This window comes from Phalangium opilio, unplaced genomic scaffold, assembly GCF_054372755.1.
Source record: "Phalangium opilio isolate 3A_F unplaced genomic scaffold, DU_Popi_V2 ptg000098l_1, whole genome shotgun sequence".
NCBI classification, from domain to species: domain Eukaryota; kingdom Metazoa; phylum Arthropoda; class Arachnida; order Opiliones; family Phalangiidae; genus Phalangium; species Phalangium opilio.
The window spans coordinates 3,873,942-3,889,760 of record NW_028324201.1 but is presented as its reverse complement, the minus strand read 5'-3'; the positions used below and the strand labels follow the sequence as shown (position 1 = coordinate 3,889,760).

At 42.5% G+C, this 15,819-nt stretch overlaps 8 non-coding genes across 8 annotated transcripts; all 8 read right to left on the bottom strand.

The window, feature by feature from the left end:
* Positions 1 to 7,118: 7,118 nt before the first annotated feature.
* TRNAE-CUC (transfer RNA glutamic acid (anticodon CUC)) lies at positions 7,119 to 7,190 on the bottom strand. The gene has a single exon. It is a non-coding gene; the product is annotated as a tRNA-Glu (tRNA).
* A 1,567-nt stretch (positions 7,191 to 8,757) lies between these two features.
* On the bottom strand, positions 8,758 to 8,829 carry TRNAE-UUC (transfer RNA glutamic acid (anticodon UUC)). The gene has a single exon. It is a non-coding gene; the product is annotated as a tRNA-Glu (tRNA).
* A 230-nt stretch (positions 8,830 to 9,059) lies between these two features.
* TRNAE-CUC (transfer RNA glutamic acid (anticodon CUC)) lies at positions 9,060 to 9,131 on the bottom strand. Its single transcript has one exon. It is a non-coding gene; the product is annotated as a tRNA-Glu (tRNA).
* Positions 9,132 to 11,133: 2,002 nt separating this feature from the next.
* On the bottom strand, positions 11,134 to 11,205 carry TRNAE-UUC (transfer RNA glutamic acid (anticodon UUC)). Its single transcript has one exon. It is a non-coding gene; the product is annotated as a tRNA-Glu (tRNA).
* An 831-nt stretch (positions 11,206 to 12,036) lies between these two features.
* On the bottom strand, positions 12,037 to 12,108 carry TRNAE-UUC (transfer RNA glutamic acid (anticodon UUC)). The gene has a single exon. It is a non-coding gene; the product is annotated as a tRNA-Glu (tRNA).
* Positions 12,109 to 12,338: 230 nt separating this feature from the next.
* On the bottom strand, positions 12,339 to 12,410 carry TRNAE-CUC (transfer RNA glutamic acid (anticodon CUC)). Its single transcript has one exon. It is a non-coding gene; the product is annotated as a tRNA-Glu (tRNA).
* A 2,001-nt stretch (positions 12,411 to 14,411) lies between these two features.
* TRNAE-UUC (transfer RNA glutamic acid (anticodon UUC)) lies at positions 14,412 to 14,483 on the bottom strand. Its single transcript has one exon. It is a non-coding gene; the product is annotated as a tRNA-Glu (tRNA).
* A 682-nt stretch (positions 14,484 to 15,165) lies between these two features.
* Positions 15,166 to 15,237, bottom strand: TRNAE-UUC (transfer RNA glutamic acid (anticodon UUC)). Its single transcript has one exon. It is a non-coding gene; the product is annotated as a tRNA-Glu (tRNA).
* Between the last annotated feature and the right edge of the window lie 582 nt (positions 15,238 to 15,819).

Here is a 15,819-nt window from a genome sequence, read left to right as displayed (position 1 = left end):
TTGCTTAACCATGTCTTAATTCTATTCATAAACCTATATCCTTAAGTAGCCACTAGATCATATCGGACTTGCTTAACCAAGTCTTAATTCTATTCATAAACCTATGTCCTTAAGTCTATTTTTGAAATGCTTTACAAAACACTCGCTCCGATACCGGGAATCGAATCCTGGCGTTCTGGGTGAAAGCCAGATATCCTACCCACTCGACCATATCGGACTGGTTGGAACAACCCTAAATATTATTCCTATAAATGTGTCTTTAAGTTTATTCTTTAAAAGCGGTACAAAAGCACTCGCTCCGATACCGCCAATCGAACCCGTGCCTTCTGGGTGAAAGCCAGATATCCTAGACACCAGACCATTTTAGACTTGCTTGACCAAGTCTTAATTATACTCATAGACCTATATCCTTAAGTCTATTCTTTAAATGCGGTACAAAAGCACTCGCTCCGATACCGGAAATCGTACTCTCGCCTTCTGGGTGAGAGCCAGATATCCTAGCCACTCGACCAAATCGGACTGGTTTGAGCAACCCTAGATATTATTCCTATAAATGTGTCTTTAAATTTATTCTTTAAAAGCTGTACAAAGCACAGTCTCCGATACCGGGAATCGAACCCGGGCCTTTTGGGTGAAAGCCAGATATCCCTGCCACTAGACCCTATCGGACTTGCTTAAGCAAGTCTTAATTCTATTCATAAACCTATATCCTTAAGTCTATTCTTGAAAAGCGGTACAAAAGTACTCGCTCCGATACCGGGAATCGAACCCTGGCCTTCTGGGTGAAAGCCAGATATGCTAAACACTAGAACATATCGGACTTGCTTAACCAAGTCTTAATTCTATTCATAAACCTATGTCCTTAAGTCTATTTTTGAAATGCTTTACAAAACACTCGCTCCGATACCGGGAACCGAATCCTGGCCTTCTGATTGAGAGCCAGATATCCTACCCACTCGACCATATCGGACTGGTTGGAACAACCCTAAATATTATTCCTATAAATGTGTCTTTAAGTTTATTCTTCAAAAGCGTTACAAAAGCACTCGCTCCGATACCGGGAATCGAACCCTAGCCTTCTGGGTGAAAGCCAGATATCCTAGCCACTAGACCATATCGGACTTGCTTAATCAAGTCTTAATTCTATTCATGTCCTTAAGTCTATTTTTGAAATGCGGTACAAAAGCACTCGCTCCGATACCGGGAATCGTACTCTAGCCTTCTGGGTGAGAGCCAGATATCCTAGCCACTCGACCATATCGGACTGGTTGGAACAACCCTAAATATTATTCCTATAAATGTGTCTTTAAGTTTATTCTTCAGAAGCGGTACAAAAGCACTCGCTCCATTACCGGGAATCGAACCCGGGCCTTCTGGGTGAGAGCCAGATATCCGAGCCACTAGACCATTTTGGACTTGCTTAACCAAGTCTTAATTATATTCATAGACCTATATCCTTAAGTCTATTCTTGAAAAGCGGTACAAAAGTACTCGCTCCGATACCGGGAATCGAATCCGGGCCTTCTGGGTGAAAGCCAGATATCCCAGCCACTAGACCATATCGCACTTGCTTAACCAAGTCTAAATTCTCTTCATAAACCTATATCCTTAAGTCTATTCTTGAAAAGCGGTACAAAAGCACTCGCTCCGATACCGGGAATCGTACTCTAGCCTTCTGGGTGAAAGCCAGATATCCTAGCCACTCGACCATATCGGACTTGCTTAACCAAGACTTAATTCTATTTATAAACTTATATCCTTAAGTCTATTCTTGAAGAGCGGTACAAAAGCACGCGCTCCGATACCGGTCCTTCTGGGTGAGAGCCAGATATCCTAGTCACTAGACCATAACGGACTGGTTTGAGCAACCCTAGGTATTATTCCTATAAATGTGTCTTTAAATTTATTCTTTAAAAGCTGTACAAAGCACAGTCTCCGATACCGGGAATCGAACCCGGGCCTTTTGGGTGAAAGCCAATTAACCTACCCACTAGACCATATCTGATATGCTCAACCAAGTCTTAATTCTATTCATAAACCGTTAAGTCTATTCTTCAAAAGAGGTACAAAAGCACTCGCTCCGATACCGGGAATCGAACCCGGGGCTTTTGGGTGAAAGCCAGGTATTCTACCCACTAGACCATATCGGACTGGTTGGAACAACCCTAAATATTATTCCTATAAATGTGTCTTTAAGTTTATTCTTTAAAAGCGGTAAAAAAGCACTCGCTCCGATACCGGGAACCGAACCCGGGCCTTCTGGGTGAAAGCCAGATATCCCAGCCACTAGACCATATCGGACTTGCTTAACCAAGTCTTAATTCTATTCATAAACCTATATCCTTAAGTCTATTCTTGAAAAGCGGTACAAAAGTACTCGCTCCGATACCGGGAATCGAACCCTGGCCTTCTGGGTGAAAGCCAGACATGCTAAACACTAGAACATATCGGACTTGCTTAACCAAGTCTTAATTCTATTCATAAACCTATGTCCTTAAGTCTATTTTTGAAATGCTTTACAAAACACTCGCTCCGATACCGGGAACCGAATCCTGGCCTTCTGATTGAGAGCCAGATATCCTACCCACTCGACCATATCGGACTGGTTGGAACAACCCTAAATATTCCTATAAATGTGTCCTTAAGTCTATTTTTGAAATGCTTTACAAAAGCACTCGCTCCGATACCGGGAATCGAACCCTGGCCTTCTGGGTGAAGGCCAGATATCCTAGCCACTAGACCATATCGAACTTGCTTAAACAAGTCTTAATTCTATTCATAAACCTATATCCTTAAGTAGCCACTAGACCATATCGGACTTGCTTAACCAAGTCTTAATTCTATTCATAAACCTATATCCATAAGTAGCCACTAGATCATATCGGACTTGCTTAACCAAGTCTTAATTCTATTCATAAACCTATATCCATAAGTAGCCACTAGATCATATCGGACTTGCTTAACCAAGTCTTAATTCTATTCATAAACCTATGTCCTTAAGTCTATTTTTGAAATGCTTTACAAAACACTCGCTCCGATACCGGGAATCGAATCCTGGCGTTCTGGGTGAAAGCCAGATATCCTACCCACTCGACCATATCGGACTGGTTGGAACAACCCTAAATATTATTCCTATAAATGTGTCTTTAAGTTTATTCTTTAAAAGCGGTACAAAAGCACGCGCTCCGATACCGGGAATCGAACCCGTGCCTTCTGGGTGAAAGCCAGATATCCTAGACACCAGACCATTTTAGACTTGCTTGACCAAGTCTTAATTATACTCATAGACCTATATCCTTAAGTCTATTCTTGAAAAGCGGTACAAAAGTACTCGCTCCGATACCGGGAATCGAACCCTGGCCTTCTGGGTGAAAGCCAGATATGCTAAACACTAGAACATATCGGAATTGCTTAACCAAGTCTTAATTCTATTCATAAACCTATGTCCTTAAGTCTATTTTTGAAATGCTTTACAAAAGCACTCGCTCCGATACCGGGAATCGAACCCTGGCCTTCTGGGTGAAGGCCAGATATCCTAGCCACTAGACCATATCGAACTTGCTTAACCAAGTCTTAATTCTATTCATAAACCTATATCCTTAAGTAGCCACTAGACCATATCGGACTTGCTTAACCAAGTCTTAATTCTATTCATAAACCTATATCCATAAGTAGCCACTAGATCATATCGGACTTGCTTAACCAAGTCTTAATTCTATTCATAAACCTATATCCATAAGTAGCCACTAGATCATATCGGACTTGCTTAACCAAGTCTTAATTCTATTCATAAACCTATGTCCTTAAGTCTATTTTTGAAATGCTTTACAAAACACTCGCTCCGATACCGGGAATCGAATCCTGGCGTTCTGGGTGAAAGCCAGATATCCTACCCACTCGACCATATCGGACTGGTTGGAACAACCCTAAATATTATTCCTATAAATGTGTCTTTAAGTTTATTCTTTAAAAGCGGTACAAAAGCACGCGCTCCGATACCGGGAATCGAACCCGTGCCTTCTGGGTGAAAGCCAGATATCCTAGACACCAGACCATTTTAGACTTGCTTGACCAAGTCTTAATTATACTCATAGACCTATATCCTTAAGTCTATTCTTGAAAAGCGGTACAAAAGTACTCGCTCCGATACCGGGAATCGAACCCTGGCCTTCTGGGTGAAAGCCAGATATGCTAAACACTAGAACATATCGGAATTGCTTAACCAAGTCTTAATTCTATTCATAAACCTATGTCCTTAAGTCTATTTTTGAAATGCTTTACAAAACACTCGCTCCGATACCGGGAACCGAATCCTGGCCTTCTGTTTGAGAGCCAGATATCCTACCCACTCGACCATATCGGACTGGTTGGAACAACCCTAAATATTATTCCTATAAATGTGTCTTTAAGTTTATTCTTCAAAAGCGTTACAAAAGCACTCGCTCCGATACCGGGAATCGAACCCTAGCCTTCTGGGTGAAAGCCAGATATCCTAGCCACTAGACCATATCGGACTTGCTTAATCAAGTCTTAATTCTATTCATAAACCTATGTCCTTAAGTCTATTTTTGAAATGCGGTACAAAAGCACTCGCTCCGATACCGGGAATCGTACTCTAGCCTTCTGGGTGAGAGCCAGATATCCTAGCCACTCGACCATATCGGACTGGTTGGAACAACCCGAAATATTATTCCTATAAATGTGTCTTTAAGTTTATTCTTCAAAAGGGGTACAAAAGTACTCGCTCCGATACCGGGAATCGAATCCGGGCCTTCTGGGTGAAAGCCAGATATCCTAGCCACTCGACCATATCGGACTTGCTTAACCAAGACTTAATTCTATTTATAAACTTATATCCTTAAGTCTATTCTTGAAGAGCGGTACAAAAGCACGCGCTCCGATACCGGTCCTTCTGGGTGAGAGCCAGATATTCTAGTCACTAGACCATAACGGACTGGTTTGAGCAACCCTAGGTATTATTCCTATAAATATGTCTTTAAATTTATTCTTTAAAAGCTGTACAAAGCACAGTCTCCGATACTGGGAATCGAACCCGGGCCTTTTGGGTGAAAGCCAATTAACCTGCCCACTAGACCATATCTGATATGCTCAACCAAGTCTTAATTCTATTCATAAACCGTTAAGTCTATTCTTCAAAAGCGGTACAAAAGCACTCGCTCCGATACCGGGAATCGAACCCGGGGCTTTTGGGTGAAAGCCTGGTATTCTACCCACTAGACCATATCGGACTGGTTGGAACAACCCTAAATATTATTCCTATAAATGTGTCTTTAAGTTTATTCTTTAAAAGCGGTAGAAAAGCACTCGCTCCGATACCGGGAACCGAACCCGGGCCTTCTGGGTGAAAGCCAGATATCCCAGCCACTAGACCATATCGGACTTGCTTAACCAAGTCTTAATTCTATTCATAAACCTATATCCTTAAGTCTATTTTTGAAATGCGGTACAAAAGTACTCGCTCCGATACCGGGAATCGAACCCTGGCCTTCTGAGTGAAAGCCAGATATGCTAAACACTAGAACATATCGGACTTGCTTAACCAAGTCTTAATTCTATTCATAAACCTATGTCCTTAAGTCTATTTTTGAAATGCTTTACAAAACACTCGCTCCGATACCGGGAACCGAATCCTGGCCTTCTGATTGAGAGCCAGATATCCTACCCACTCGACCATATCGGACTGGTTGGAACAACCCTAAATATTATTCCTATAAATGTGTCTTTAAGTTTATTCTTCAAAAGCGTTACAAAAGCACTCGCTCCGATACCGGGAATCGAACCCTAGCCTTCTGGGTGAAAGCCAGATATCCTAGCCACTAGACCATATCGGACTTGCTTAATCAAGTCTTAATTCTATTCATAAACCTATGTCCTTAAGTCTATTTTTGAAATGCGGTACAAAAGCACTCGCTCCGATACCGGGAATCGTACTCTAGCCTTCTGGGTGAGAGCCAGATATCCTAGCCACTCGACCATATCGGACTGGTTGGAACAACCCGAAATATTATTCCTATAAATGTGTCTTTAAGTTTATTCTTCAAAAGCGGTACAAAAGTACTCGCTCCGATACCGGGAATCGAATCCGGGCCTTCTGGGTGAAAGCCAGATATCCTAGCCACTCGACCATATCGGACTTGCTTAACCAAGACTTAATTCTATTTATAAACTTATATCCTTAAGTCTATTCTTGAAGAGCGGTACAAAAGCACGCGCTCCGATACCGGTCCTTCTGGGTGAGAGCCAGATATTCTAGTCACTAGACCATAACGGACTGGTTTGAGCAACCCTAGGTATTATTCCTATAAATATGTCTTTAAATTTATTCTTTAAAAGCTGTACAAAGCACAGTCTCCGATACTGGGAATCGAACCCGGGCCTTTTGGGTGAAAGCCAATTAACCTGCCCACTAGACCATATCTGATATGCTCAACCAAGTCTTAATTCTATTCATAAACCGTTAAGTCTATTCTTCAAAAGCGGTACAAAAGCACTCGCTCCGATACCGGGAATCGAACCCGGGGCTTTTGGGTGAAAGCCTGGTATTCTACCCACTAGACCATATCGGACTGGTTGGAACAACCCTAAATATTATTCCTATAAATGTGTCTTTAAGTTTATTCTTTAAAAGCGGTAGAAAAGCACTCGCTCCGATACCGGGAACCGAACCCGGGCCTTCTGGGTGAAAGCCAGATATCCCAGCCACTAGACCATATCGGACTTGCTTAACCAAGTCTTAATTCTATTCATAAACCTATATCCTTAAGTCTATTTTTGAAATGCGGTACAAAAGTACTCGCTCCGATACCGGGAATCGAACCCTGGCCTTCTGAGTGAAAGCCAGATATGCTAAACACTAGAACATATCGGACTTGCTTAACCAAGTCTTAATTCTATTCATAAACCTATGTCCTTAAGTCTATTTTTGAAATGCTTTACAAAACACTCGCTCCGATACCGGGAACCGAATCCTGGCCTTCTGATTGAGAGCCAGATATCCTACCCACTCGACCATATCGGACTGGTTGGAACAACCCTAAATATTATTCCTATAAATGTGTCTTTAAGTTTATTCTTCAAAAGCGGTACAAAAGCACTCGCTCCATTACCGGGAATCGAACCCGGGCCTTCTGGGTGAGAGCCAGATATCCTAGCCACTAGACCATATCGGACTTGCTTAATCAAGTCTTAATTCTATTCATAAACCTATGTCCTTAAGTCTATTTTTGAAATGCGGTACAAAAGCACTCGCTCCGATACCGGGAATCGTACTCTAGCCTTCTGGGTGAGAGTTAGATATCCTAGCCACTCGACCATATCGGACTGGTTGGAACAACCCTAAATATTATTCCTATAAATGTGTCTTTAAGTTTATTCTTCAAAAGCGGTACAAAAGCACTCGCTCCATTACCGGGAATCGAACCCGGGCCTTCTGGGCGAGAGCCAGATATCCGAGCCACTAGACCATTTTGGACTTGCTTAACCAAGTCTTAATTATATTCATAGACCTATATCCTTAAGTCTATTCTTGAAAAGCGGTACAAAAGTACTCGCTCCGATACCGGGAATCGAATCCGGGCCTTCTGGGTGAAAGCCAGATATCCCAGGTACTAGACCATATCGCACTTGCTTAACCAAGTCTAAATTATCTTCATAAACCTATATCCTTAAGTCTATTCTTGAAAAGCGGTACAAAAGCACTCGCTCCGATACCGGGAATCGTACTCTAGCCTTCTGGGTGAAAGCCAGATATCCTAGCCACTCGACCATATCGGACTTGCTTAACCAAGTCTTAATTCTATTTATAAACTTATATCCTTAAGTCTATTCTTGAAGAGCGGTACAAAAGCACGCGCTCCGATACCGGTCCTTCTGGGTGAGAGCCAGATATCCTAGTCCCTAGACCATAACGGACTGGTTTGAGCAACCCTAGGTATTATTCCTATAAATGTGTCTTTAAATTTATTCTTTAAAAGCTGTACAAAGCACAGTCTCCGATACCGGGAATCGAACCCGGGCCTTTTGGGTGAAAGCCAATTAACCTACCCACTAGACCATATCTGATATGCTCAACCAAGTCTTAATTCTATTCATAAACCGTTAAGTCTATTCTTCAAAAGCGGTACAAAAGCACTCGCTCCGATACCGGGAATCGAACCCGGGGCTTTTGGGTGAAAGCCAGGTATTCTACCCACTAGACCATATCGGACTGGTTGGAACAACCCTAAATATTATTCCTATAAATGTGTCTTTAAATTTATTCTTTAAACGCTGTACAAAGCACAGTCTCCGATACCAGGAATCGAACCCGGGCCTTTTGGGTGAAAGCCAGATATCCCTGCCATTAGACCCTATCGGACTTGCTTAAGCAAGTCTTAATTCTATTCATAAACCTATATCCTTAAGTCTATTCTTGAAAAGCGGTACAAAAGTACTCGCTCCGATACCGGGAATCGAACCCTGGCCTTCTGAGTGAAAGCCAGATATGCTAAACACTAGAACATATCGGACTTGCTTAACCAAGTCTTAATTCTATTCATAAACCTATGTCCTTAAATCTATTTTTGAAATGCTTTACAAAACACTCGCTCCGATACCGGGAACCAAATCCTGGCCTTCTGATTGAGAGCCAGATATCCTACCCACTCGACCATATCGGACTGGTTGGAACAACCCTAAATATTATTCCTATAAATGTGTCTTTAAGTTTATTCTTCAAAAGCGTTACAAAAGCACTCGCTCCGATACCGGGAATCGAACCCTGGCCTTCTGGGTGAAAGCCAGATATCCTAGCCACTAGACCATATCGGACTTGCTTAATCAAGTCTTAATTCTATTCATAAACCTATGTCCTTAAGTCTATTTTTGAAATGCGGTACAAAAGCACTCGCTCCGATACCGGGAATCGTACTCTAGCCTTCTGGGTGAGAGCCAAATATCCTAGCCACTCGACCATATCGGACTGGTTGGAACAACCCTAAATATTATTCCTATAAATGTGTCTTTAAGTTTATTCTTCAAAAGCGGTACAAAAGCACTCGCTCCATTACCGGGAATCGAACCCGGGCCTTCTGGGTGAGAGCCAGATATCCGAGCCACTAGACCATTATGGACTTGCTTAACCAAGTCTTAATTATATTCATAGACCTATATCCTTAAGTCTATTCTTGAAAAGCGGTACAAAAGTACTCGCTCCGATACCGGGAATCGAATCCGGGCCTTCTGGGTGAAAGCCAGATATCCCAGCCACTAGACCATATCGCACTTGCTTAACCAAGTCTAAATTCTCTTCATAAACCTATATCCTTAAGTCTATTCTTGAAAAGCGGTACAAAAGCACTCGCTCCGATACCGGGAATCGTACTCTAGCCTTCTGGGTGAAAGCCAGATATCCTAGCCACTCGACCATATCGGACTTGCTTAACCAAGACTTAATTCTATTTATAAACTTATATCCTTAAGTCTATTCTTGAAGAGCGGTACAAAAGCACGCGCTCCGATACCGGTCCTTCTGGGTGAGAGCCAGATATCCTAGTCACTAGACCATAACGGACTGGTTTGAGCAACCCTAGGTATTATTCCTATAAATATGTCTTTAAATTTATTCTTTAAAAGCTGTACAAAGCACAGTCTCCGATACTGGGAATCGAACCCGGGCCTTTTGGGTGAAAGCCAATTAACCTGCCCACTAGACCATATCTGATATGCTCAACCAAGTCTTAATTCTATTCATAAACCGTTAAGTCTATTCTTCAAAAGCGGTACAAAAGCACTCGCTCCGATACCGGGAATCGAACCCGGGGCTTTTGGGTGAAAGCCAGGTATTCTACCCACTAGACCATATCGGACTGGTTGGAACAACCCTAAATATTATTCCTATAAATGTGTCTTTAAGTTTATTCTTTAAAAGCGGTAGAAAAGCACTCGCTCCGATACCGGGAACCGAACCCGGGCCTTTTGGGTGAAAGCCAGATATCCCAGCCACTAGACCATATCGGACTTGCTTAACCAAGTCTTAATTCTATTCATAAACCTATATCCTTAAGTCTATTTTTGAAATGCGGTACAAAAGTACTCGCTCCGATACCGGGAATCGAACCCTGGCCTTCTGAGTGAAAGCCAGATATGCTAAACACTAGAACATATCGGACTTGCTTAACCAAGTCTTAATTCTATTCATAAACCTATGTCCTTAAGTCTATTTTTGAAATGCTTTACAAAACACTCGCTCCGATACCGGGAACCGAATCCTGGCCTTCTGATTGAGAGCCAGATATCCTACCCACTCGACCATATCGGACTGGTTGGAACAACCCTAAATATTATTCCTATAAATGTGTCTTTAAGTTTATTCTTCAAAAGCGGTACAAAAGCACTCGCTCCATTACCGGGAATCGAACCCGGGCCTTCTGGGTGAGAGCCAGATATCCGAGCCACTAGACCATTTTGGACTTGCTTAACCAAGTCTTAATTATATTCATAGACCTATATCCTTAAGTCTATTCTTGAAAAGCGGTACAAAAGTACTCGCTCCGATACCGGGAATCGAATCCGGGCCTTCTGGGTGAAAGCCAGATATCCTAGCCACTCGACCATATCGGACTTGCTTAACCAAGACTTAATTCTATTTATAAACTTATATCCTTAAGTCTATTCTTGAAGAGCGGTACAAAAGCACGCGCTCCGATACCGGTCCTTCTGGGTGAGAGCCAGATATCCTATTCACTAGACCATAACGGACTGGTTTGAGCAACCCTAGGTATTATTCCTATAAATGTGTCTTTAAATTTATTCTTTAAAAGCTGTACAAAGCACAGTCTCCGATACCGGGAATCGAACCCGGGCCTTTTGGGTGAAAGCCAATTAACCTACCCACTAGACCATATCTGATATGCTCAACCAAGTCTTAATTCTATTCATAAACCGTTAAGTCTAATCATCAAAAGCGGTACAAAAGCACTCGCTCCGATACCGGGAATCGAACCCGGGGCTTTTGGGTGAAAGCCAGGTATTCTACCCACTAGACCATATCGGACTGGTTGGAACAACCCTAAATATTATTCCTATAAATGTGTCTTTAAGTTTATTCTTTAAAAAGCGGTAAAAAAGCACTCGCTCCGATACCGGGAATCGAACCCGGGCCTTCTGGGTGAAAGCCAGATATCCCAGCCACTAGACCATATCGGACTTGCTTAACCAAGTCTTAATTCTATTCATAAACCTATATCCTTAAGTCTATTTTTGAAATGCTTTACAAAACACTCGCTCCGATACCGGGAATCGAACCCTGGCCTTCTGGGTGAAAGCCAGATATCCTATTCACTAGACCATATCGGACTTGCTTAACCAAGTCTTAATTCTATTCATAAATCTATGTCCTTAAGTCTATTTTTGAAATGCTTTACAAAACACTCGCTCCGATACCGGGAATCGAATCCTGGCCTTCTGGGTGAGAGCCAGATATCCTACCCACTCGACCATATCGGAATGGTTGGAACAACCCTAAATATTATTCCTATAAATGTGTCTTTAAGTTTATTCTTTAAAAGCGGTACAAAAGCATCCGCTCCGATACCGGGAACCGAACCCGGGCCTTCTGGGTGAAAGCCAGATATCCCAGCCACAAGACCATATCGGACTTGCTTAAACAAGTCTTAATTCTATTCATAAACCTATATCCTTAAGTCTATTTTTGAAATGCTTTACAAAACACTTGCTCCGATACCGGGAATCGAACCCTGGCCTTCTGGGTGAAGGCCAGATATCCTAGCCACTAGACCATATCGAACTTGCTTAACCAAGTCTTAATTCTATTCATAGACCTATATCCTTAAGTCTATTTTTGAAATGCGGTACAAAAGCACTCGCTCCGATACCGGGAATCGTACTCTAGCCTTCTGGGTGAGAGCCAGATATCCTACCCACTCGACCATATCGGACTGGTTGGAACAACCCTAAATATTATTCCTATAAATGTGTCTTTAAGTTTATTCTTCAAAAGCGTTACAAAAGCACTCGCTCCGATACCGGGAATCGAACCCTGGCCTTCTGGGTGAAAGCCAGATATCCTAGCCACTAGACCATATCGGACTTGCTTAATCAAGTCTTAATTCTATTCATAAACCTATGTCCTTAAGTCTATTTTTGAAATGCGGTACAAAAGCACTCGCTCCGATACCGGGAATCGTACTCTAGCCTTCTGGGTGAGAGCCAAATATCCTAGCCACTCGACCATATCGGACTGGTTGGAACAACCCTAAATATTATTCCTATAAATGTGTCTTTAAGTTTATTCTTCAAAAGCGGTACAAAAGCACTCGCTCCATTACCGGGAATCGAACCCGGGCCTTCTGGGTGAGAGCCAGATATCCGAGCCACTAGACCATTATGGACTTGCTTAACCAAGTCTTAATTATATTCATAGACCTATATCCTTAAGTCTATTCTTGAAAAGCGGTACAAAAGTACTCGCTCCGATACCGGGAATCGAATCCGGGCCTTCTGGGTGAAAGCCAGATATCCCAGCCACTAGACCATATCGCACTTGCTTAACCAAGTCTAAATTCTCTTCATAAACCTATATCCTTAAGTCTATTCTTGAAAAGCGGTACAAAAGCACTCGCTCCGATACCGGGAATCGTACTCTAGCCTTCTGGGTGAAAGCCAGATATCCTAGCCACTCGACCATATCGGACTTGCTTAACCAAGACTTAATTCTATTTATAAACTTATATCCTTAAGTCTATTCTTGAAGAGCGGTACAAAAGCACGCGCTCCGATACCGGTCCTTCTGGGTGAGAGCCAGATATCCTAGTCACTAGACCATAACGGACTGGTTTGAGCAACCCTAGGTATTATTCCTATAAATATGTCTTTAAATTTATTCTTTAAAAGCTGTACAAAGCACAGTCTCCGATACTGGGAATCGAACCCGGGCCTTTTGGGTGAAAGCCAATTAACCTGCCCACTAGACCATATCTGATATGCTCAACCAAGTCTTAATTCTATTCATAAACCGTTAAGTCTATTCTTCAAAAGCGGTACAAAAGCACTCGCTCCGATACCGGGAATCGAACCCGGGGCTTTTGGGTGAAAGCCAGGTATTCTACCCACTAGACCATATCGGACTGGTTGGAACAACCCTAAATATTATTCCTATAAATGTGTCTTTAAGTTTATTCTTTAAAAGCGGTAGAAAAGCACTCGCTCCGATACCGGGAACCGAACCCGGGCCTTTTGGGTGAAAGCCAGATATCCCAGCCACTAGACCATATCGGACTTGCTTAACCAAGTCTTAATTCTATTCATAAACCTATATCCTTAAGTCTATTTTTGAAATGCGGTACAAAAGTACTCGCTCCGATACCGGGAATCCAACCCTGGCCTTCTGAGTGAAAGCCAGATATGCTAAACACTAGAACATATCGGACTTGCTTAACCAAGTCTTAATTCTATTCATAAACCTATGTCCTTAAGTCTATTTTTGAAATGCTTTACAAAACACTCGCTCCGATACCGGGAACCGAATCCTGGCCTTCTGATTGAGAGCCAGATATCCTACCCACTCGACCATATCGGACTGGTTGGAACAACCCTAAATATTATTCCTATAAATGTGTCTTTAAGTTTATTCTTCAAAAGCGGTACAAAGCACTCGCTCCATTACCGGGAATCGAACCCGGGCCTTCTGGGTGAGAGCCAGATATCCGAGCCACTAGACCATTTTGGACTTGCTTAACCAAGTCTTAATTATATTCATAGACCTATATCCTTAAGTCTATTCTTGAAAAGCGGTACAAAAGTACTCGCTCCGATACCGGGAATCGAATCCGGGCCTTCTGGGTGAAAGCCAGATATCCTAGCCACTCGACCATATCGGACTTGCTTAACCAAGACTTAATTCTATTTATAAACTTATATCCTTAAGTCTATTCTTGAAGAGCGGTACAAAAGCACGCGCTCCGATACCGGTCCTTCTGGGTGAGAGCCAGATATCCTATTCACTAGACCATAACGGACTGGTTTGAGCAACCCTAGGTATTATTCCTATAAATGTGTCTTTAAATTTATTCTTTAAAAGCTGTACAAAGCACAGTCTCCGATACCGGGAATCGAACCCGGGCCTTTTGGGTGAAAGCCAATTAACCTACCCACTAGACCATATCTGATATGCTCAACCAAGTCTTAATTCTATTCATAAACCGTTAAGTCTAATCTTCAAAAGCGGTACAAAAGCACTCGCTCCGATACCGGGAATCGAACCCGGGGCTTTTGGGTGAAAGCCAGGTATGCTACCCACTAGACCATATCGGACTGGTTGGAACAACCCTAAATATTATTCCTATAAATGTGTCTTTAAGTTTATTCTTTAAAAAGCGGTAAAAAAGCACTCGCTCCGATACCGGGAATCGAACCCGGGCCTTCTGGGTGAAAGCCAGATATCCCAGCCACTAGACCATATCGGACTTGCTTAACCAAGTCTTAATTCTATTCATAAACCTATATCCTTAAGTCTATTTTTGAAATGCTTTACAAAACACTCGCTCCGATACCGGGAATCGAACCCTGGCCTTCTGGGTGAAAGCCAGATATCCTATTCACTAGACCATATCGGACTTGCTTAACCAAGTCTTAATTCTATTCATAGACCTATATCCTTAAGTCTATTCTTGAAAAGCGGTACAAAAGTACTCGCTCCGATACCGGGAATCGAACCCTGGCCTTCTGGGTGAAAGACAGATATCCTAGCCACTAGACCATATCGGACTGGTTGGAACAACCCTAAATATTATTCCTATAAATGTGTCTTTAAGTTTATTCTTCAAAAGCGGTACAAAAGCACTCGCTCCGATACCGGGAATCAAACCCAGGTCTCCTGGGTGAAAGCCAGATACCCTAGCCACTAGACCATATCTGACTTGCTTAACCAAGTCTTAATTCTATTCGTAAACCTATGTCCTTAAGTCTATTCTTGAGAAGCGGTACAGAAGTACTCGCTCCGATACCGGGAATCGAACCCTGGCCTTCTGGGTGAAAGACAGATATCCTAGCCACTAGACCATATCGGACTGGTTGGAACAACCCTAAATATTATTCCTATAAATGTGTCTTTAAGTTTATTCTTCAAAAGCGGTATAAAAGCACTCGCTCCGATACCGGGAATCAAACCCGGGCCTTCTGGGTGAAAGCCAGATACCCTAGCCACTAGACCATATCGGACTTGCTAAACCAAGTCTTAATTCTATTCATAAACCTATGTCCTTAAGTCTATTTTTGAAATGCTTTACAAAACACTCGCTCCGATACCGGGAATCGAATCCTGGCCTTCTGGGTGAGAGCCAGATATCCTACCCACTAGACCATATCTGACTTGCTCAACCAAGTCTTAATTCTACTCATACACCGTTAAGTCTATTCTTCAAAAGCGGTACAAAAGCACTCGCTCCGATACCGGGAATCGAACCCGGGCCGTTTGGGAGAAAGCCAGATATCCTAGCCACTAGACCATATCGGACTTGCTTAACTAAGTCTTAATACTATTCATAAACCTATGTCCTTAAGTCTATTTTTGAAATCCTTTACAAAACACTCGCTCCGATACCGGGAATAGAATTCTGGCCTTCTGGGTGAGAGCCAGATATCCTACCCACTCGACCATATCGGACTGGTTGGAACAACCCTAAATATCATTACTATAAATGTGTCTTTAAGTTTATTCTTTAAAAGCGGTATCAAAGCACTCGCTCCGATACCGGGAATCGAACCCGGGCCTTCTGGGTGAAAGCCAGATATCCCAGCCAC